Here is a 22,569-nt window from a genome sequence, read left to right as displayed (position 1 = left end):
TGAAAAATGGTCCCGTATGTCTTGAGTGTTGCAAAATGGTCCTGTATGTCTTGAGTGTTGCAAAATGGTCCTGTATGTCTTGAGTGTTGCAAAATGGTCCTGTATGTCTTGAGTGTTGCAAAATGGTCATGTATGTCTTGAGTGTTGCAAAATGGTCCTGTACGTTTTGAATGATGCAAAATGGTCCCGTATGTCTTGAATGATGCAAAATGGTCCTGTATGTCTTGAGTGATGCAAAATGGTCCTGTATGTCTTGAGTGATGCAAAATGGTCCCGTATGTCTTGAATGATGCAAAATGTTTTTATATCTACCGATCAGCTTTTTAGTTCAATCACGTCCCCGGACAGAGCCGACTGATTGTAAAGTCCCAAGTTTGAGAGTTTTTGCGTATGTTGAGGGTAATTTATATCCATAAATATTTGAAGGACGATTTTCTGGACACATGTTTAGATACGATAAGATAAGATAAGTTAAGATAAGAGAAGATAAGATCAAATGAACATTATTTATCCACGTCTGGAAATTTAGAATTGGCTATTGCAATAGATGAATGAATTTCTGCTATTGACATAGAGAATGAATTTCTGCTATTGACATAGAGAATGAATTTCTGCTATTGCCATAGACTAATGAATTTCTGCTATTGTCATAGACGAAGTAATTTCTGCTATTGCCATAGACGAATGAATTTCTGCTATTATTGCCATAGACGAATGAATTTCTGCTATTGCCATAGACGAATGAATTTCTGCTATTGCCATAGACGAAGTAATTTCTGCTATAGCCATAGACGAATGAATTTCTGCGATTGCCATAGACGAATGAATTTCTGCTATTGCCATAGACGAATGAATTTCTGTTATTGCTATAGAGGAATGAATTTCTGCTATTGCCATGGACGAATGAATTTCTGCTATTGCCATAGACGAATGAAAATTTCTGCTATTGCCATAGACGAAGTAATTTCTGCTATTGCCATAGACGAATGAATTTCTGCTATTGCCATAGACGAAGTAATTTCTGCTATTGCCATAGACGAATGAATTTCTGCTATTGCCATAGACGAATGAATTTGTGCTATTGCCATCATAATTGGCTATGCAGAAATGAATTTCTGCTATTGCCATAGACGAAGTAATTTCTGCTATTGCCATAGACGAAGTAATTTCTGCTATTGCCATAGACGAATGAATTTCTGCTATTGCCATAGACGAATGAATTTCTGTTATTGCTATAGACAAATCAATTTCTGCTATTGCCATAGACGAATGAATTTCTGCTATTGCCATAGACGAATGAAAATTTCTGCTATTGCCATAGACGAATGAATTTCTACGAGTTTTTCCAGAGTACGACAGTTAACTGGTTACACGGCGTGAGGCTTTGTGGCCCTCTGGCCTGACATTTGTCTTTGGGTTCTCATGTCGGCTTAAAGATGAGTCCGTGGATAAGGCTTGATCTCACATTCTCTCACCAGACTTAAGTGTGAAATTAGTAACTGTTTGACATTGTTTTTGTCGAAAAAACCGCCTAGGCTATAGTAGCGTCTCATAGACGTTATATCTCATCCTATGATGATAAGCATTGATGTTATTTTTTAAACCCTAACCCCTTGTATAGATACTGTGTGCTTGGCTGAGAAATTCAAAACATTGTCATCCGGAAATATAACGGACCAACACACAAAATTATGAGTAAACTTTAACGTTTATAATTTGGTTAATACAGTTCATTGAGAATTACTCATAAAAATGGATGGCAAAAATCAATAACAAAGACGTGAGTGACGTCATCATAATTCGAACTATAGATAGTATGCGCTTTGCTAAGAAATCACAACATTGCCATCCGGAAGTAAAACGGACCAACACACAAAACTATGTGTAACTATGAACTTTTATAGTCTAGTTAATACAGGTTAGTGAAAATTATTCATAAACGCGGATGGCAAAAAGCAATAACAAAGACCAGAGTGACGTTAACTTTTACTATCTATAGAATATTATTGGACCACGTTACGTGGATATTAGGCTTTCTTTAAATAGTTCTGGTAAAAAGACAATATAGAAATTAAGGCCAATTTTCAAGTTTGACAACTGTTGGAAAAACGTATTGCTAGATCTTATATATTGTATCATTATATTGATGGTTATATGGATTTTTTAAAAAGCCAGTTATGTCACGTGGGGAACATAATATTATACGCTTTTGACTCGTACATAATAATATTCTTTTGTGTTAATTATACTTTTCTTGGAAGCAGGGTATATATTATTTTTAAAAAATACTTATCTACAATTTGATGCTTCGTTATATGGTCTGATACTCATACACGCCTCTATGTCACATGTTGTACCTGAAATGATAACAAAACCTTAAGGCGCACTGATGTTGAAATACATAATTTTAAAGACTATATTTTTTTTCAATTTTGCCCTTTCCAATCCAAGCCTTTCATATATTATTTTTCTACTGTAGAGCAAAACACGTCAGTACATGTTGAACATTAGCACTATTTATTATTTTTTTTCATTTTTGGGGTTGGTCACCTTAGGAATTTAAAGCCTTAAGTGGACTTCTTCCTTCAAATTCAAATGCATTTGTTATGAAAAAAGGAAAAACAAAATAATGTTGACTTTATGGGGGTATGACATTTGGCTGATTTGGCTTCGCGAGGACGAGAGACGCATGCGCAAAACCAACATGACGTTCTCTGTCTAATAACTTTTCCACCGGTGACGTCACAGACTATGGGTGACGTCCAATCAAGGGACGCTACTCTTCCGCTAATCTCATTCCCTATTGGTTTATCGCTGCCACGGCTTTTATGTGACTTCATTTGTGCAACAAATTTATAATAACAATCTACGCAATACATTTCAGTCCGCATATAGACCATACCACAGCACAGAAACTGCACTTCTTCGCGTCCATAACGATCTGATTACCCATTTGGAACACATTAGCAATGTTGCATTAATTCTCATAGATTTAAGTGCAACATTCGATACGGTCGACCACATGATACTTATGGACCGAATGGAGGATTCTTTTGGAGTCACTGGCACAGAACTCAATTGGTTTTCTAATTACTTGAAGAATTGAACACAACGTGTGTGCATGAATGGAGTATCATCGACAACCATCACACTTGATTTTGACATATCGCAGGGGTCAGTTTTGGGTCCATTTCTGTTCATTGTCTCCACAACACCTCTTACTAGCGTCATGCAATCTTACAGCATCAGTCATCATCTTTACGCCGATGATACACAGCTATATTTCCCATTTTCTTCTTTCAACTTAACTTCAAACAAGACAAACATCTTTAACTGCGTCTCTCGTATCAAACTCTGGATGACCCAAAACAAGCTAAAGTTCAATGACGATAAAACTGAATTTATCGATTTTAGAAAACAAGGAAAGACCAATCTAACGGAAGAGCTTTTGATTTGTGACTCTGTCATTTCCAGATCTTCAATTGTAAAAAACCTTGGTTTTTATTTTGATGAATTTCTGAATATACAATATCATATAACAAAACTCTGTCAAAATGTAAATTTTATTTTAAGGTCTATTTGTCATATCCGCAATCTTTTAGATGAAGAAATTTAGAAGATACTGTTTAATTCACTTTTTGCTAGCAGGCTAGGCTATTGCAACTCCCTTCCCTACGGGCTTCCAAAGAGCTTGGTCACAAGACTGCAGTTGTTACAAAACAGGGCAGCACGAATTGTCACCCAGACAAAAAAGAATGAGCTTTTGGAATAACTTCATTGGCTGCCCGTGGAGAGGAGAGTTGATTATAAACTAGCATGTCATGCCTTTAAATGTCGTCACAACACTGCTCCAGATAACTTAAAATCACTTCTTACGGTCCATATTCCAAGTCGCTCCCTCAGGTCTTCTAACTCTATATCATTAGAAAGAAGCGATCTTGCTCCTCATTCCTTTCATAAGCATTCTTGATATAATTTTGTGGCCAGGCTCATTATGCTGATTGTTCTGTGTTGGTCACAGTCAATTGTTCCTTGTTTTTTTGGGTATGGTAATGAATACCTATTGTCTTAAAACATTAGGCAGTTCACCATTTTCGTAAATGACATTAAAGTCTTTTGTCAAAATGTCTATTCCTAGATCGTCGAGGGTGTCAATCAATTCTATTATTATTATCAATATTATTATTATTATGAATTGTTTTTTCATTTATATATTTATGATTTATCTATTTATTTATTTATTTTTAGCTATAAACGGTTACTAAAAAAATATCTCTTTATAATTATAATTGTTAGACTCATTTGTTCAGAGAGGTGTTATGACTATTGGCCAATGGCCAAAATTAAATACTCGATGATGATGGATGTGATGTCCAAAGCTTATGATAATCACCCTGGTTATTCGGTACGGACTTCAAAGCTATCATTTCATGTGGCTGAATTTCTAAAATTCAGAATAGGTGTGAAGCGGGCGCTTGTATCAATAATGATGAGAAAAATGGGGTATACAAATGTGGCAGATGAAAACAGAGAATAAAAAGTCACGGGGTCAGTTCCAACTCAGGATTCAATTGACAAGACACCCTCTACCTGGCCAAGAGAGGGAGAGAGAGAGAGAGAGAGAGAGAGAGAGAGAGAGAGAGAGAGAGAGAGAGAGCGGTCGCATAACTGACTGAGCTATCCAGCCACACAAAAATATGGATTTCAAACTTAGTACCAATCACGCGCCTCTCTCTCTCTCACTCTCTCTCTCACTCTCTCTCTCTCTCTCTCTCTCTCTCTCTAGACCACCGTGGGGATCACAACGAGACTGGCTAACAAACCCCGCAAACTCTCCATAATACTCTTCAACAGTCGTAACGTCACTTCCTTCCTAATGACGCATGGTAACTTAGTAACACTGGCTCTAAACTATCAGAACAATGGCGGACGCCGTATGAAATATTTCTCCGGCGAGCATTAAAGCGTATCCAGAGGAAAAAACTCCCATAAATTTGATCATGTTTTGACTTTTACACATTCTGATCACAAGAATATGAAAAGTTCTAGCCAGCATGAAAAATAAAAAGTAATGATTTTCTTTGTTTAGAACAAGATGGCTGTCGTTGCCGGACGGCGTGACATCAGACTATTGAATCGTATTGGCAAGCAAATTAAGCTATCCACCATACTCGGTATGACACAAGACATTGTAACATAGTCTATAAAAATATAGGACAAACATGTAATTGGTAAAAATGGTCGAATTTTTTCACTGACAATTGTCGACTTCGGGTTCAACAAATTATCTGACCTGGAGAATATCATTGTGTTAAAATCATATTCAGTGGGGCCAAGAATAAAAGGGGACGGGGTGCTTTTATTTTAATGCACATTTTAAAGGCTAATTTCCATCCATCTTGGGACCGTATATAACCAGTGGGACCGGGCAATGCGAAAACCCTTTTTCCCACTTCACTTAACACTTTCAAACTTAAGATTCGTGAAGTCCCAGGTTTGAGAGTTTTTGCCAAGATGGTTGTCATTCAAATCGATTGATATTTGAAGGACAAGCTTTCTGGCCAAATTTTTAAATACATAACTTTCTAAGAGTGCGACAATTCAATTGTTAATTATTAACATTATCATTAATATTAATATTGTTATAGTATTAATATAAGGACCATGGAGAAATTGAGGCCCGATGCTCATAGGAGAATGAAAAACTAGTAATTATTTTTCGTCAACAGGATGGAAAGGGTTGTTATGAACTATCATAAGAATGGCAAATATAAATGAAAAAAAGTTCTATGTTTAGAGTCTGACATATGAGGGATCGGTATAATATACGATTCTTATACTCTTGCTTTTTGGTGTTTCGGACGTGTTCCAACCGCTGAACGAGCTTGCGAGTGCGTGTTGGGAACAAAGTTCGAATTCCAACACGCAAGAGTGTAAGAAATCTTTTATTCTATCTACCCCTCACTCGATTCCGATTTCGTCATCTCTGAGTAAAATACATTTTCAAAAATATTCAAACGATACTTCTTTTTATCAAATTGTAGTGAAATTTAACGTTTGATAATCTGACGTCACAACTAATTATTGTAAACTTGATATCATTACGCGTTACTATTTATGGTGAAGGGTGGAATAATATAATTTGTGTTACGAATAAATTTCAAGTTATAATCTCGGAAGAAGAATATATATTTTGAAAAATCTACTTACAAGTAAAATCTGTTGATCTCTTCATTTTACGACATGAGCCTGAGAACATGAAAATAATGTATGCCTTACTGCTGCTTTGATAAATAAACAATGTCTTTTTATTTATTTATTTATATTTTATTTCATCAAATCAACGACATTCTCCAACTTTTCTACTGGACTCGTAATTCTCGTGAACTCACAAAGTAAAAAAAATGTCATTCAGAGCCATTCGGCCCATGGAGTCGGAGTTTGTCCCGGTTTCTACAGCGTGAAACGGACAATTGCAATTGCTTGCTATTGTTTGGATAGCGCGAGTCAATCGCAAAGTACTTTCCACCGAATCTAACAGACTCAGCTACCCTTTGTCTGCTGGTTGACATGGGGGTCAGAAAAAAATCTCGACTGCACCTGGGATTGATCACGGTCCTTTTGCGTGTGAAGCGAGTGCTCTACCAACTGAGCTATCGTGACCCCCCATGAACTAATAGTAGGCATCCTTCCGAATCAAGAGACGATGGTTTGCGCCCGTATGGCTTTGGTCTCGTCAGTCTTGTTGAGAGCAGCGACGGGTGTGACTCAGCAGACCAATCCTTGCATGGCAGTCTCTACCGCAGTTGTTGCACACGTAGTTTAACTGTGTGTTTGGTGTTTGGATCTGCTGCCTCTCTTTCCTCCTTGCTCTCCTCTCCTCAAACTTCTTCCTCCTCCTCTCCTCACCTCTCGTAATAAGCATTGTTATATTGCACAGGCAGTCATATAATGCAGACCTGCTTACTTGAGAAGTTAAAAATTCGTAGTTTTCACAAGGAAGAAATGGAAGTCTTTATATTTGACGTTTTACAAATTAATGTTTTACGCGTAGCAGTATTAAAGATGTTTTCAACATCCTGAATAGATTCGTATCGATTGGGTCTCTATCCATATGAATAAATTCACAACATATAAAGTTAACACAGTTCGTTGGAAATTATAGAATAATATTAATAAAGAATTTAAATCAAATTGAAATTGGTGGGCTCAAGTGATCAACGCTAAAGCAACGCTAAAAGTGATCACGTGACGCAGCGCTTCCTCCAAGTGGCTCCTATCAGTATTAAAGTAGACGGAATAATTAATGTTTTACGCGTAGCAGCATTAAAGATGCTTTCAACATCCTGAATAGATACTTGTCGATTGGGTCTCTTTTCTGACTGCCTTTGTCACCAAATCACGATGAATGAAACATCAGGGGCGGAAACATTTAGATTGTAAAGCAGTTTTCCGAATACCAATGCTGCTATGTGGCCTCGCCGTATGAATCTCGATTTCGGATCGGAAAGTCCAAGGGGTCGAGACCCGCTCTGATCGGAGCACAGTTGAGTCCTTGGAATTTGGCCCTTTGCTCTTTATTCACTTTCTCTAACTGTCATCATTGCCTTTTTCACCCTGGGTCAGGGTATAGGCCACAGACAAACAGTTTCCATCCTTCTCTATCCTGAGCCAACTTTTTTATCTCATTCCAGGTCTTACCACTTCTTTGTATATCAGCTTCTTTAATTCTTCTCCATGTTCCTCGTGGCCTTCCCCTTGATCTTCTGCCCTGAGGGTTCCAGTCCAATACTTTCTTTGTTATAGTTGAGTCATTCTTTCTAAGCGTGTGTCCAATCCACCTCCATCGTCTTCTTCCTATATCCTCTCCCACTGGTTTCTGCTGTGTTCTTTTCCATACTTCTTCATTTTTTATTCTATCCATCCATTTTATTCTGAGTAGCTTACGCATGCACCTGTTTACGAAAATCTGTACCCTCCTTATACATGCCTGTGATGCGTTCCAAGTTTCACATCCATACAGTAGGACAGACTTCACGTTTGAGTTGAAAAGTCTTAGCTTTAGTTGAAGGGAGATATCTTTAGTTCTCCAAACTCTGTTCAAAGATGTGAATGCAGCCTGTGCCTTTCCTATTCGTGCTTTCACCTCTGCTTCCGTGCCTCCATCCTTGTCAATTATACTTCCGAGATAGCAGAAAGTGTCTATATCTTCGAGTTCCTGATCTTTTACTTTGATCTGCTCCCTTTGACGCGTACCTATCCTCAAGACCTTTGACTTTGCAGGGTGAATTCTTAGACCAATTGATTCCGAGAGGCTGTTTATAATTGTGGTTTTTGCTTGCATCTGGTCCTGGGTGTGGGACAGAAGAGCCAGATCATCTGCAAAATCCAGATCATCCAACTGTGTCCAGGGGGTCCACTGTATCCCATTTCTTCTCCCTTTGGAGGTTTCCTTCATTAGCCAATCAATGGCAAGGATGAACAGGAATGGTGAGAGCAAGCATCCCTGCTTGACACCAGTCTTAATTTCAAAGCTGTCAGTAAGCTGATCTTCATGTACAACCCTGCAACTTGATCCTTCATACATTTCCTTAATGAGGTTTACTATCTTTTCAGGGAGTCCATAATGTGCCAGAATTTTCCACAATGTTGCTCTGTCAATACTGTCGAAAGCCTTCTCGTAATCCAGAAAGTTGACAATAAGAGGAGAGTTCCATTCTATAGACTGTTCTACTATGACTCGCAGAGAGGCAATCTGGTCGGTGGTTGAACGGTTTTTCCGAAAACCTGCCTGTTCGTCCCGCAGTTTAGCATCTGTTGCATTCTTAATTCTCTCTAAAATAATACGGTTGAAAACCTTTCCTGGGATAGAAAGAAGAGTGATGCCTCGATAATTATTACAATTACTGAGGTCCCCTTTCTTTGGAAGCTTGATAAGATGTCCTTCCTTCCAATCCTTTGGGAATATCCCGTCATTCCAGATTCTCTCAAATAGTGGGTGCAGGGCCTCAGCATTTCTTTTCGCATCAACTTTTAGAGCCTCCGGTGGAATCTGGTCTGGTCCAGCAGCTTTCCCCCTTTTCATCTTGTTAATGGCACCCACAATCTCTGCTATCGATGGTGGATCACAGCTAATTGGTAGCTCATTCCTTGCAGGCAAAATTTCTGGCTGGTTGTCTGGTGGTGGTCTGTTCAGAAGGCAGTTGAAATGTTCCCTCCATCGTTCAGATTGAGCCTCTTTTCCAAAAATAGTTTTCCCATCTTTGTCTTTGACTGGTACCTCTGGTTTCCCATATTTTCCAGCAAGTGTCTTGGTAGTTTGATAAAGGATCCTCATGTGTCCTCCAGTCGCTGCTGCTTCTGCTTTCTCTGCAAGTCTGTTCATGAATGCTTCCTTGTCTTTCTTCACAGATCTTTTGACTTCCTTAGCTATGGCTCGATACTGCTCTTGTGCATCCAGCCTTGAAGCCCTTGTTCGGCTTGCATTCACTTGTTCCTTCCTTGTTCTCCTCTTTTCAATAAGGTCCAAGGTGGTTGGACTTATCCATTCTTTATGTTCCGATTTCTTTACCCCCAATACCTCATGGCAAGTTGTTATGTAGACTTCCTTGATCTTTGCCCAATGTGACTCTACATCTATGTCCTCCTCGAGCTCAGTAAGAGGTTGGAATCTATTACTCAATTGTAGTTTGAATTCCTCATTCTTTTCCCCATCAAGTGCATTCACCTCGAATTTTCTTCTTGTATGTGATCTGGCCCCGTGTTTTCTGAGTCGGAGCTTAAGCTTTGCCAATAGCAGGTGGTGGTCTGATCCAACATCTGCCCCTCTCTGTACTGTCACATCTTCCAATGAACGTCTGAATCTACGAGAGATACAAAAATGATCAATCTGATTCTCTGTCACACCATCTGGTGAGACCCAAGTTGCTTTGTGGATCCTCTTATGGGGGAACACTGATCCTCCAATCACCAAACTGTTGAATGCACAGAAATTTGCAAACCTCTCTCCATTATCATTCATTTCTCCCATGCCATGACGTCCCATGATACCTTCATAGCCTACGTTATCCTGTCCCACTTTTGCATTAGCATCTCCCATCAATATGTTGATGTCTTTCCTTGGCAACTTGTCAATGACTTGTTGTAGCAGACCATAAAATGTATCTTTGTCCTCATCTGTTGCATCATTTGTTGGGGCATAGATCTGTACAATGTTCATGCTGATCTTCTTACTCCGTGTTGTAAAGGACGCCATGATGATCCTTTCTCCGCATTGTTCCCATCCTCTCAGTGACTTCTGGGCAAACTTGCTTAGAATTATTCCTACTCCCTGTGTATGAATCCCGTCCCCTCTCCCTGAATATAAAATCTTCTCCCCAGACTTGAGGTGTTTCTGTCCGGATTGTATCCAGTGGGTTTCGCTTACTCCAAGTATATGCAGCCTGTATCTTCTCATCTCAGTCACAACTTGAGAGCTTTTTCCTGCTTCATACATGGTGCGAACGTTCCACGACGCAATTCGAAGCTGCTTGTTTGGCGAAGACGTCATCGGGTCAGCAGAGTCCTTTCGGCTTTGTCTGTTGTCCTTCATAAATTCTGTAATTCCAGAAACTCTTCGGTCGCCCAAGCTAAAAAAAGGATTTAGTTTGTCTGTCTGTGTTTCTGTAACGGTTTGAGTTTAACGGAAAGGGGTGTTAACCCTTTGCCAACCCCCAACCTGGAGGACCAGGTGACTCAAAGATGGGGGAATCACACACCATTAGTCGCCTTTTACGACACGCTGGCTTGGCGTTGGGCTATTCTTGACCCTCTCATTTGAGGGACCCCGGACACCACACGGGGATTCTCTAACTGTACTCAGGTGTAAAATGAGTACATGGTCGTCAACAACATTATCTCTGTCGGTAAAAAAATGAAATAATGTATAACAGGCGTCGTGTCTCGTGTTATATTTTAAGTGTTGCTGTTGGCTGCAGACCCCTTGTAAAGCACTTTGATCACGTTTGGTAGATATTGGGCTATATAAATTATCTAGTTTTTTTATCAAGAGGACAGAGCCATCGTTGACTCATAACCTGGTAAACAAAGAGAAACCTATTAGACTTACTATTATTATTATTATTATTATTATTATTATTATTATTATTATTATTATTATTATTATTATTATTATTATTATTATTATTATTATTATTATTATTATTATTATTGTTATTATTATTATTATTATTATTATTATTATTATTATTATTATTATTGTTATTATTATTATTATTATTATTATTATTATTATTATTATTATTATTATTATTATTATTATAATCATTGTTTGCTTTGCTTCATTATTGATTTCACTTACTTGATTTGTTGATTGGACATAGTACGTTCATGAGTTTATTGACAATTGCCTAAAAATAAACTTTGGAATATGTCTGTAGACTGATAATAAGTTGCATGAAACAAATATTTCTGACTTAACTCACCGACTTCAAAGACCGCTATAAGCAGAAACAGAGAGATTAGTTTAACATATCCCATTGTGTTGATGTCGAGAGTTCGAACTAATAAATGATGAATAAATTTATATATAAGAATAATAAGCGAATGGCGTTTGCCATTAGGGAATGATCCAATTTTTGATGAGATGAGACAGCTTGACTGAATGCACTTAGCCCTTCTAGATGTTTTCATAACAATGTTTATTAAATTAAAAATTAGAAAGATGATTGGATTTTTAAATCTGATGTGAAAAGTGAATTGAGAAGAGAAAAAAAATCAAACATTATGGTACTGGATGAACTAAATATAAGAAATAAAGTAATCCTGGTGACTGTAAAACACATAAAGTTTGGCGTACTGTGGTCATATATGACGCCACAACAGTCCCCAGAAGTGAAACCTTAAAGGAAAGATTAATGGGAAAAGAGGGAGAGGGAGACAACAAAAGAGCTGGTTGGGAAATGTAAGAACAAATGACTGGGAGTCTGATGAAGGACTGCTCAGAGATGGCGCTAGACAGAGAAATGTGGAAGACCTTGGCATCCAACCTCTATGAGAAGAAACCCCAATTCGGTAAGGTAAATTTGATGTATTTCCCGAAACATACATTACGAGTGGCTTTTATCCCACTGTCTATAGCGTTAAACGGACAGTAGCATTAGCTTGCTACCCTTTGGATAGGATACAAATACAATGTGTTTTTTATTGACATATTTCAGGTTTGATAAAATCTTAAGCTATCAAAGATTTCAAACGGTTTTACAATATGTGCACACCTTATTAAAGTTTTGATTGACATTTGTGTTTATACGGTGCACCATTTGGTAGCTGAGTTTTGGTGTCACCGGTAGAAAAGGAAAATTTTGAAATACATCGTAATTTACAGCATGTTTGTTTTTAATCACTGATATATTTCAGGTTTAAATACCTCAAGAACAGCTGCAACGATATTAATTTGGTTTTCAATAATGTATAAATCCAAATTTATTAAAGTTATTTTTATTTCTTACTTGTGATCCCTGTGATTGCGCAATCGTCGGATTTACAGCTCCACGTAACCAACACCATTTGAATGACAAGCGCAAGCGTTTCTCCAGTTTATCCCACGTCTTGTGCAACATGAGAAATGTGACAGAGTGAACGGCTTCTCTTATGTTTGTCATCAGTTGTCTCTCACGGGAGTTCAGAATACTCTGCTTTTCACATTATATCCCCATAAAAATGTCAAGTGGGTTTAGATCCGGGAGTCTTGGAGGCCAGGAAATTGGACCATCTCGGACGATCCATCGGTTTGGGAACAGTTTATTTATAAATTACCTCATTTTAAAACTCCAGTGAAGGGAATCCCATCCTGTTGGGAAAGAAGGTTAGGTTAAAGATCATCAAATTGAGGAAATCCGTATGATTCTAACATGGCCAGATTGTTTGTTGCAGTCAGTGTCATGTCGTCAAAAAAAAGGACCAACCACTTTTTCCTTGGCCAGTGCACACAAGACATTGACTTTGGTGATTTGCGACGATACTCGATGACTTCATCTGTTTTTTTTATGATTTTGCTTCAATATCGAACATTGTGTTTGAGTACATGCCCGGACACTTAAAAGGTTGCTTCATCTGAGAAGGCAATGCTTTCAGTGAGTTATCTGTCAAGGACGTCCCGTGCAAAATCAACTCTTACTGACAAGTCACGTCCTTCCAAATCATGCACAAGATAGGTTTTAAACGGGTATTTTGTGAACTGAAGACAGGCTCAGTAACAAATCTTGTAGCCTGCTTCAATGACTGCCTTTGTGTTTTATCGAGTTGTAACATACGGACTTCATTGATTCTTTTGAAATTAGTTTTCTTCCTCTAGGTACTGCTCCAGTTCCTGAATCTGTTGTTTTAAAGTTGTCATACCAGGTTAGAATTGTGTTCATAGCTGGGGCTTTTTTACGAATTGTTGCGTAAATTTCCTCCTCACACGAATTGCTGATCGATTTTCCTAAAACTATAGGCATATCATAGCTTTCTCATTGTTTTCAGTCATTTTGCCATCTCATTGTTTTATTTCATATAAACCGTCGTCACCAAGGGTTCCCATCTTTGCTTCAAACCTCAAAATGATATCGTAATCACCAGTACCATCAGGGATAATGCAAATTCTTTATTTTATTAATTGCCTTCACAGGTAAAATTGAGATATGTGTGATGTATTAGGCTGAATAAAAAGTGGTGTTTTTTGTGTGGGATTTTTAGATAAATAAGAGTTCTCTATCTCTCAAGTGTCACTGGTTTTATGACATTAAGGTATAAAGATATTATCAACCACAATCGGACGAATTACATTACAAAAGGTCCCCACGAAAGTATAGCTTTAAATTATTAAATACGTCTGCTGATTGAATTAAATTATAACTTCATTTAAAAAATTAAGAAATGGCAAAATAAAATTAAAAGGTTCTGATAATAATAGAAATACCTGTTTGTTGTACATAAAGACAATACAATACATACGGGTTTAATCTCAAAATTCAGAGAGATCATTCATCATCTACCTAGGATAAAAACAATCTGATGAGATTTTTTATACCTTATGACTATTCTTTACGATTGGTATTAAGAACAGATGGCGTCTAGATCAGAAAATTTAATGAACAGGAAGCAGTTGTACTGTCAATATTATTATTATTCTTGACCCATCGACTCTACACGTTATCAAGCCAATCGTGGGGCTGAAAAATTAATTCAAAGTGCAGACTATCAAATGAATAGTAATCCCTCAGATTCAAGGTTTATCGGAGTTAGTTTCAAAAGCGTTTTAGTATTTTATTGTCTTCGCAATGAACGAGAACGAATCATGGCTTTTAATTAGGGAAAGACCATATAACTCTGGACTAGATAGTGAAAGATAAAAAGATATAATCTCCTCTTAAGGCAATCATGCTTGTCTTTTTATGGATTAAATCAAGAAAATTCTCTCTATTTTCTTTGTTTTAAGGGCGCATTTCGTCATCTGTTTCCACGTTGCTCTCTCGTAGCCATTTTTTTTCTTATTTAAGACGTCATTTTATTTTTAAAATTAATTCATTATACTCATTTAAGGGACGGAGAGACACTCGACATTTGATTATGAAAATGAAACTTATCAAACAAGCCTGCCTATTATTTTTGGTAATTGTCTACGTGTTTGGTGAGTTAAAGATAGTTTTTATTTTTACCAAGTCGCCAGCGATCTTGAACCTAACCAATTTAAATTTAAGACAAATAGAAACATTTAATTCTAAATTGACGAATAACAAAAGAAAGAATTGGATTGGTTGATCTTGCAGACGCAGACGAGAATCCTGTTTGGATCTTAATAATTTTTGCTCCTACAGAGATGTTTGTTTGTTTGTTTCACTTGTGATGCAAACATATAAAAGAATTCAGAATTGTTTTTAATTTAAGTGATTTTCTTTCTATCAGAGATTTTATAGTCAGATTTTTTTATTAATGGCGCCTGTTTTTGTGGTTTTTCTCGCCCGTCCTGCTATCAAAAGTTGTAAAAATGTGTGTCAACCTCTGAATACTTTTTTCTTAACTGGATCGATGCCATATTAAAAAAGTTTTCTTCTTTAAGACCTAGATCTCTATATAAAACTACTTTTAAAAAGCTGATATAAAAATTAGAAATTGTACACTCTAAAAAATGAAAACAAGTTACGCTCCACAAAGGATGAATGAATTCATCGTATTTCCAAAAATCTTGTGATGACGTAGTGATTATTAGTTCACGTCATACTTCTATCCAAATAACAACAATTCGCTTTAAGTGTTATAAACATACCACTTATTTAGTTTGTATTAGATTTTGAATGTATTAATTATGGCATATTATCTACATCATGTCGCAATTACCAAAGACTGATATGAAATCTCTCGCTTTAAATTATTTGAAATAGTGATTGTATACTCAATATTGTCAAATTAACAAACACTGTTTATTTAACTTTGACAAATTTTTGTCTATGCCTGAACGTTTCACAGGGCCTATAAAGAATTAAAAAACATATTAGGCTCTATCTTAAACAACACAATACGGTACGGAATCTCTATCGGTTCCACTCTCGTAAATCTGCTAAAAGAAGTCTTCTTGTATCTATCGATAAGTCATTAAAGAGGAAGGCAATGGTTTTGGAATTTCCCAATCAACCATGAGAAGAACGTTATCGAATTACGACAGAGAGATCACCAGTGTAGAACAACGTGGCAGGAAAAGGATCATAGATAACTTTGATATGGCTATCATCCAAAGATGTATGGGTGAGCGTAAATATACATCCGAAAAAATATTCGACGTCTGATTATTCAAGCAGAAAAAAAGGCCCATGGGTTCTGGAGAGAGAATCATTGTTATTCTTGCAGGTTTGTGATGATACTGGATATTTAAAAGGATGCCATGCCATTTTTTCTTCTCTGCATCATCTGGAATATTATTCTGGGGTCATTGCAAAGGTGTTTTAAGACTGACTTAATATCATTTGCTGCCCTCCATTGAAGCACCCAGCTGTGTTGTATTGGACAACGCTACCATTTGTTGGCCCATGGTCACTTTAAGGCTCCAACTTTGGCAAATATAAAAGCTGACATGATTTCGTGGTTTCAATCAGACAGAATTACATATTCTGACCATTTATCAAAATGGTAAATATACTCCTTAGTAAAAAAAAGAAATGAACCTGAAACAGCTTTCAAAGCAGACTGTCTAATCATGGAGTTTTGACACGAGGTTGCGCGACTTCCCCCATAAAACTGTGAGCGCTATCCATTCGAGGTCATTGGGCCTAAGTAGAGGGAAAGATTGAGAGGAGGAGCACCAAATTTACTCTCACCGACAAGGCAATAAACGATAAAGAGTAAACTAAGAAAAGGCATGCCTCAACCTTCGCAAACTAGAGGAAAGTTACATTTCATTGGATAGAGTGATGCTCGAAATCTTTCTGTAGTCGTTTCATTTCTCCTTTTCATCATCCTCGATCATATCAAATTGTGCTGATTCATGTGTCCAGTATCTCTTAGTTGTTGTCGTCGTTTTTGTTGAACACATATTTGTGGAGACACTGTCTCATAATTGATGAATTTTTACTTTTGACCAGTCTACATAAATTGATGTAATCCCCTTTGGCATAAACACAAGCTATTTCTCAAACTTTTGTAATCAATGTTATATTGGAAGCGCATTATGTTCACTTTCCTTTGTATTCACCAGTAATGTGTATTGATAGTTATAAAATGTTGATGTCTGATAAAATGTTGATGTCTAATTGCCATTCGTTGCTAATTATAAGTCAAAATTAGAGGATGATTTAAGATCTGGGAATATTAATGATACATGGAAGGGAATGAAGACGATAGTCAACCATAACAACAATAAAAGGAAATCAAACTCATTGTGTGACGTTGACGTCAATGAATTAAACATTTTTTACACAGGTTTTGATGACGGTAATTTTGAAAATGAAATTAATAGAATTAGATCAACATTATAAAATGACGTCACAGAAGAAGATGAGATTGTGTTTGATGAACGGCGCAACCTTATCACCATGTAATTACCTAGTTTATCTATATTTCCCAGTCGCCTAAAACAAACCAGAAAAGTGAATGGAGCAGGCACTTCTCTGCTGTCTTCTGGCACTTTCCTACTCACTTAATTTCTTGTTAAAACAATCCAGGGCGGTTGCTTACTACAAAAACCATCATGGGCAAATGAAATAATATTTACAATCAACAATCCCCAATAACTGTCAACAAACAGGCATAACACACGTACCACCCTCCCCCCGATATAAACAACCAACATGTAAAACTCAACATGATATTATAGCCAACTATGCCTTCGTCTAAGAACCACAGAGGAATAGAACAAACTGCTATACGAAATTGTGATAACACCAGCAAGTCATTAACAATTCCTGGCCGAACTGGACGCTTCCGCATAGTTCCGGGTTTGAGAGTTTTTGCCAAGATGAGAGTCATGTAAATTGATCGATATTTGAAGGTCGAGTTTTCTGGCCAAATATTTAAATATGTGACCCTTCGTCTCAAAACGGTATTATGTCGGGATGGACCAGATGCTAAAAAGTCAAATTATTGTTAAACTGGTCAAAAATATGACACATTGGTATTTAGCACAGTAAAATATTATATACCTTCTCCTCTATAAAGCATATAAACTCATCTTAAGCATGATATTTCTGGCTTCAAATTCCATTTTCAGCACTATAATCATCCCGACTTAATACCCTTTTGAGACGAGGGGTCACATATGGGGTTTTCCAGAGTACGACAGAATGGTTGCTGAACGGTTACTGCATCTCGGATTTCCGTATTGTTGTCCATTCGAATCGGAAGGTCCGGGGATTGAGCCGTGCGCATAGTTGAGTTTTTGGAAAAGTATATTTATTAACATTCTCTCACCTTACTCAGACGTGAAATGAGTATCTGGCTGTTAAGAGAGTCGTCTCTGTAGGAAGAAAAAAAATTGTAATATCGTCGAACAGGCGTCATGTCTCATCCTATATGCTAAATGGTACAGTTGTCTACGGACCACTTGTAAAGCGCCTTTATCATATTCGTGGATATTACTCTCTATATAAATGTTCACGTTTTTCCCAACACACGTAGCTCATTATAATTATCTTTTATTTCAGAACCCAGAAAAACCTTTGCCTGTGACCGTGATGGATGTGCGAAAAAAAAGATGCAGGGACTGTTTCCAGAGGATAATTGTTTGTAAGGAAAGACTAAATTGGGAGTGGGGAGTGGGGAGTCCTTCTTCTTCTTCTTCTTCTTCTTCTTCTTCTTCTTCTTCTTCTTCTTCTTCTTCTTCTTCTTCTTCTTCTTCTTCTTCTACTCCCTAATCAACAGCAACATTTTAACATTTAGGACGAGACATCACACCTGTTTGGCAATATTACATTTTTTTCAATCGATTCAACGCTTTTAACGGCTAGGTACTCATTTTACACCTGAGTACGATGAGAGAATGTGAGTAAACAAGCTTTTCCAGGGACTCAACTAATAGCAGCGCAGAGGGGAACTCAAACCTTGGACCTTCTCACCCGAAGGCGAGTGTCATAGTATAGTTCAAAACCACATAGCCGCACGTTTTAGTTCACATTTTCATTTTAATAAACTGTAATGACTGATATCATTTCACACAGGCCAGAGATTAACAATTTTCTCAAGCGCAGCTTAAAGATATGAAAGAGTGTGTATGAAAGAGTGTGTATGAAAGAGTGTGTATGAAAGAGTGTGTATGAAAGAGTGTGTATGAAACAGTGTGCATAACAAATCAGGACAGAAAAACACACGATAAAGAGCATTGCAAAACGCAATCTTTCTTCAAGTAGTATGGGGATGTTTTGTGTCTTCTTTTATATTTCCTCCTTTGTCTGACACAATTTCATTTATACTTTTTCAGAGCTTTATCTTATACCCGTACATGCTGCCCAATTTGTTACTTTAGCGCAGATTCATTCTTATTTCCTATTTTCAGGTACTTTAAGGCAATGCTTGCATGTCTGGGACCGAAAACGGAATGTTTCTATGACAAGCACAATCTCAGCTTTTATGAGTTCTTTGAAGATGCCTTCTACAATAAATTCAAATGCAATACCACTACACCACGGAGCATATATAAATGATGCATAAAAAGGAACTATAAAGAATTTTGACTCAAAACAAGTGTAAAGTTACTTTTGCAAATGTGTGGAAGACGATACTAGCATTTAAAATTTTTAAACGGCCTTTCCTCTTTCTCAACTTCTAACGGCTTCTTTTTCTTCTTCTTCTTCTTCTTCTTCTTCTTCTTCTTCTTCTTCTTCTTCTTCTACTACTACTTCATCTTCTTCTAAAATGTAACAGAAAATAAATTAAATGTTTTAACATAACACAAATAAATAGATGAAGGAATGAATCTATAGACAAGTTTAAGTTAATGGATGAATAAAATAAACAAAATGGCCTCAACTTGCCGAAATATTTCAGTACATATTTTTGTCCATGTTATTTTATTGTGTTTTTGTTGTCCTTCACTTTTATAGAGTGGTTATTTTTTATTTTTGTACGGGTGAGTTCAGGGAGAGGAGGGGGGGGGGGGTTTAGTGATTCTACTATTTACTAAAGAATTTTAGGCTGTTTTAGGCTACCAATAAAACGCCATACACGAAGGTGTTCTAGTTATATGGTAGTCGGCTTGTGACCTATAGGTCCGGGCTCAAGACTCGATCTTGACGTCATGACTCCTCACTCACTCACTCACTCACTCACTCACTCATTCACTAACTCACTCACTCACTCACTCAATCACTCACTCACTCCTCTCCGGGCCTGATGATACTTGAGGCGATGCAAGCGATCTCCACCTGGTCCTGTCAACTGCTATTTTTGGGGACACCTCGAGGGACGGACCTCTCTCTCTCTCTCTCTCTCTGCTTTGGAGTCCACGGTACGTCTCCCGGCCTCCTCGGGGCGGCCTGGCTTCCTCTTTCCTTGGGGACACCTCGAGGGACAAGACCTCTCTGCTTTATGTCCCTCTCCACGGTACGTCTCCAGGTATCCTCGGGGCGGCCTCGCTTCCTCTTTCCTTGGGGTGTCCACGCAAAGCCTTCATTGTCAGGTGTGCGACAGAGACGTCTCAAGCATTGCCAATCATTGTCTCATTCAAAGGAGAAGATGGCAGTGACCATGGTTGTAGACGTCTCAAGCATTGCCAATCGTTGTCTCATTCAAAGGAGAAGATGGCAGTGACCATGGTTGTCGACGTCTCAAGCATTGCCAATCATTGTCTCATTCTAAGGAGAAGATGGCAGTGACCATGGTTGTCGACGTCTCGAGCATTGCCAATCATTGTCTCATTCAAAGGAGAAGATGGCAGTGACCATGGTTGTCGACGTCTCGAGCATTGCCAATCATTGTCTCATTCAAAGGAGAAGATGGCAGTGACCATGGTTGTCGACGTCTCGAGCATTGCCAATCATTGTCTCATTCAAAGGAGAAGATGGCAGTGACCATGGTTGTCGACGTCTCAAGCATTGTCAATCATTGTCTCATTCCAAGGAGATGGTGGCAATGACCATGGTTGAACACTCGACTAGTCCTTGAAAAAGGCTCTTTCTTAATCCACATTTTCTCACCTAGGATGAAAATATTATGTATGCCGAACTAACTAAATTGAACTTTTATATAGCGCAATAACCACAAAAATCGTTCAAAGCGCTTTATAAAGGGTCCCTAACCAACAGCAACACGTTACATGTACAGCGATACATGACGCCTGATAGGCGATAGTACATTTTTTTTCCACAGAGACAACGCCGATGGCGTCTTTCATTCATCCTTAGTGTTTCGTTCATCGTGTTTTGTTGCTGCAAGGGAAACCCGAAACGTCCACATTATCTGTCTTCGTTCGATAAATTGAAGCTTACATTTCAATACTTATTGTTATTCATTCCTCCGAGCTTCAAGCAGCAACATTTTCATTTGGCCATAGCCAGGATACATTTCTTATCTTTGTCAAGAACAAAAAAAGTGAATGCATCCAAATAAACAAGGCCGAGAATATATTTTCCAATTGGGAGTCACCGATTCTATCACTGATTATGCTCAACAACATATGATTTAATTTTTTTAAAAACTTACACAGTACCACAGGGCCAGAATAAAAAAAAAGTTCGTCAATGAGGTGTGTAAATCTTTGCAAGACCAGTTCCCAACGGACAGTCGTAATCAAGGGAAGGAACTATACTCTTCTTAATATCTGGTGTTAAATAACGATTACCTCCCGTGCATAGAAAATGGAAATATTCCAAGGTTCAACAGGGTTTGGTGGTGGGAGTAGTAGTAGTAGTAGTAGTAGTAGTAGTAGTAGTAGTAGTAGTAGTAGTAGTAGTAGTAGTAGTAGTAGTAGTAATAGTAGTAGTAACAGTGGTGGTGGTGGTTGTATTAGAAGTAGTAGTAGTGGTAGTAGTAGTAGTAGTATTAGTAGTAGTATTAGTACGTAGTAATAGTAGTGTTATGGACTTATACACATAGAGGTACTCTACGAAAGAGTTGCTCCCCTGTGTTATTAGCTAATTGATTTTTGTTACAGCCTAATTAGTTACTTATTCATTAAGTCCATTATTTAAAATATCATTTGTACTTAAAAATTTTAGAGTGACATGCCTTCGAGAAGGATGCACTCTTTGTTCCTTACTTTCCATAGTTGAGTTACTTACACTATTTTTCCTTCTCTAAATGTTGTTGGATTTATAATTGTATATATTCTTACTTATACACACTGATAATTTAGTTCTCTCACATATCACTTAACGCTTCGGACTAGAGTGATTCCACAATATCAATCTGTCAAAAGACAACATTGGCGACGAGGATTTTTCACCTGTACCCTGCGCATCTGCTATCGGTCAGTCGAAAATCTGGACGGAAATCTCCCCTGTCGAAAAAACCGGAGCAAGTGCCTTTTTCTGCCTGCAGTGTGGTTAGCACGTGGGAAGACGCTCTCTTCGTGGACAGCCGCCCATCACGTGGTAAGAAGCCTTCCCGCCTTTTTTTCCCGCCACAGCTCATGGGCGCTGAGGTCAACTGACTACGTCACGAAAGAAAACAAAACGGTACGTCGTCTTCATACAACCAAGCACTCGGACGCTTGAGTGAGTACTTATAGTTTGGACATTTCGTCGATGATTTACTAGGCCCTTCGCTCGCGTCCTATCTTCGTACCCTTATTGTACATAATATAGTCGTGTCAGCAGTTCTGTCATCATGTCAAATAAAGAGCTCATAACCTTATTACAACAACTGATTGAACAACAAAATGAGCAAATGAAGCAAGTCATTGAACGACAAGAAAAGCAGATGGAAATGTTCATGAAACTAATGGCCAGTAGCAATACATGTTTATCAAAACCTCCAGCAATTCTGAGCTTTGTCGCATTCGACCCTGCCTTAGAGATATGGAGCGACTACTGGGCTTATACATAGAGTTACTCTAGGAAAGAGTTGCTCCGCTTTGTTATTAGCTAATTGATTTTAGTTACAGCT

The 22,569-nt window shown here is 37.8% G+C and overlaps 2 long non-coding RNA genes across 2 annotated transcripts; one reads left to right on the top strand and one right to left on the bottom strand.

The window, feature by feature from the left end:
* Positions 1–2,287: 2,287 nt before the first annotated feature.
* Positions 2,288–11,591, bottom strand: LOC144957969 (uncharacterized). Its single transcript, XR_013642276.1, has 3 exons — positions 11,484–11,591; positions 6,211–6,249; positions 2,288–2,357 (listed from the first exon to the last, which is right to left on the bottom strand). It is a non-coding gene; the product is annotated as an uncharacterized LOC144957969 (long non-coding RNA).
* Positions 11,592–14,444: 2,853 nt separating this feature from the next.
* On the top strand, positions 14,445–19,497 carry LOC144958395 (uncharacterized). Its single transcript, XR_013642420.1, has 3 exons — positions 14,445–14,671; positions 18,174–18,255; positions 19,022–19,497. It is a non-coding gene; the product is annotated as an uncharacterized LOC144958395 (long non-coding RNA).
* Positions 19,498–22,569: the final 3,072 nt, after the last annotated feature.

This window comes from Berghia stephanieae, chromosome 12 (genome assembly GCF_034508935.2).
Source record: "Berghia stephanieae isolate SIO BIC M18660-M18661 chromosome 12, UCSD_Bste_1.3, whole genome shotgun sequence".
Lineage (NCBI taxonomy): Eukaryota > Metazoa > Mollusca > Gastropoda > Nudibranchia > Aeolidiidae > Berghia > Berghia stephanieae.
Note: the sequence above shows the minus strand (reverse complement) of the source record. Positions and strands in the feature narration are given on the sequence as shown.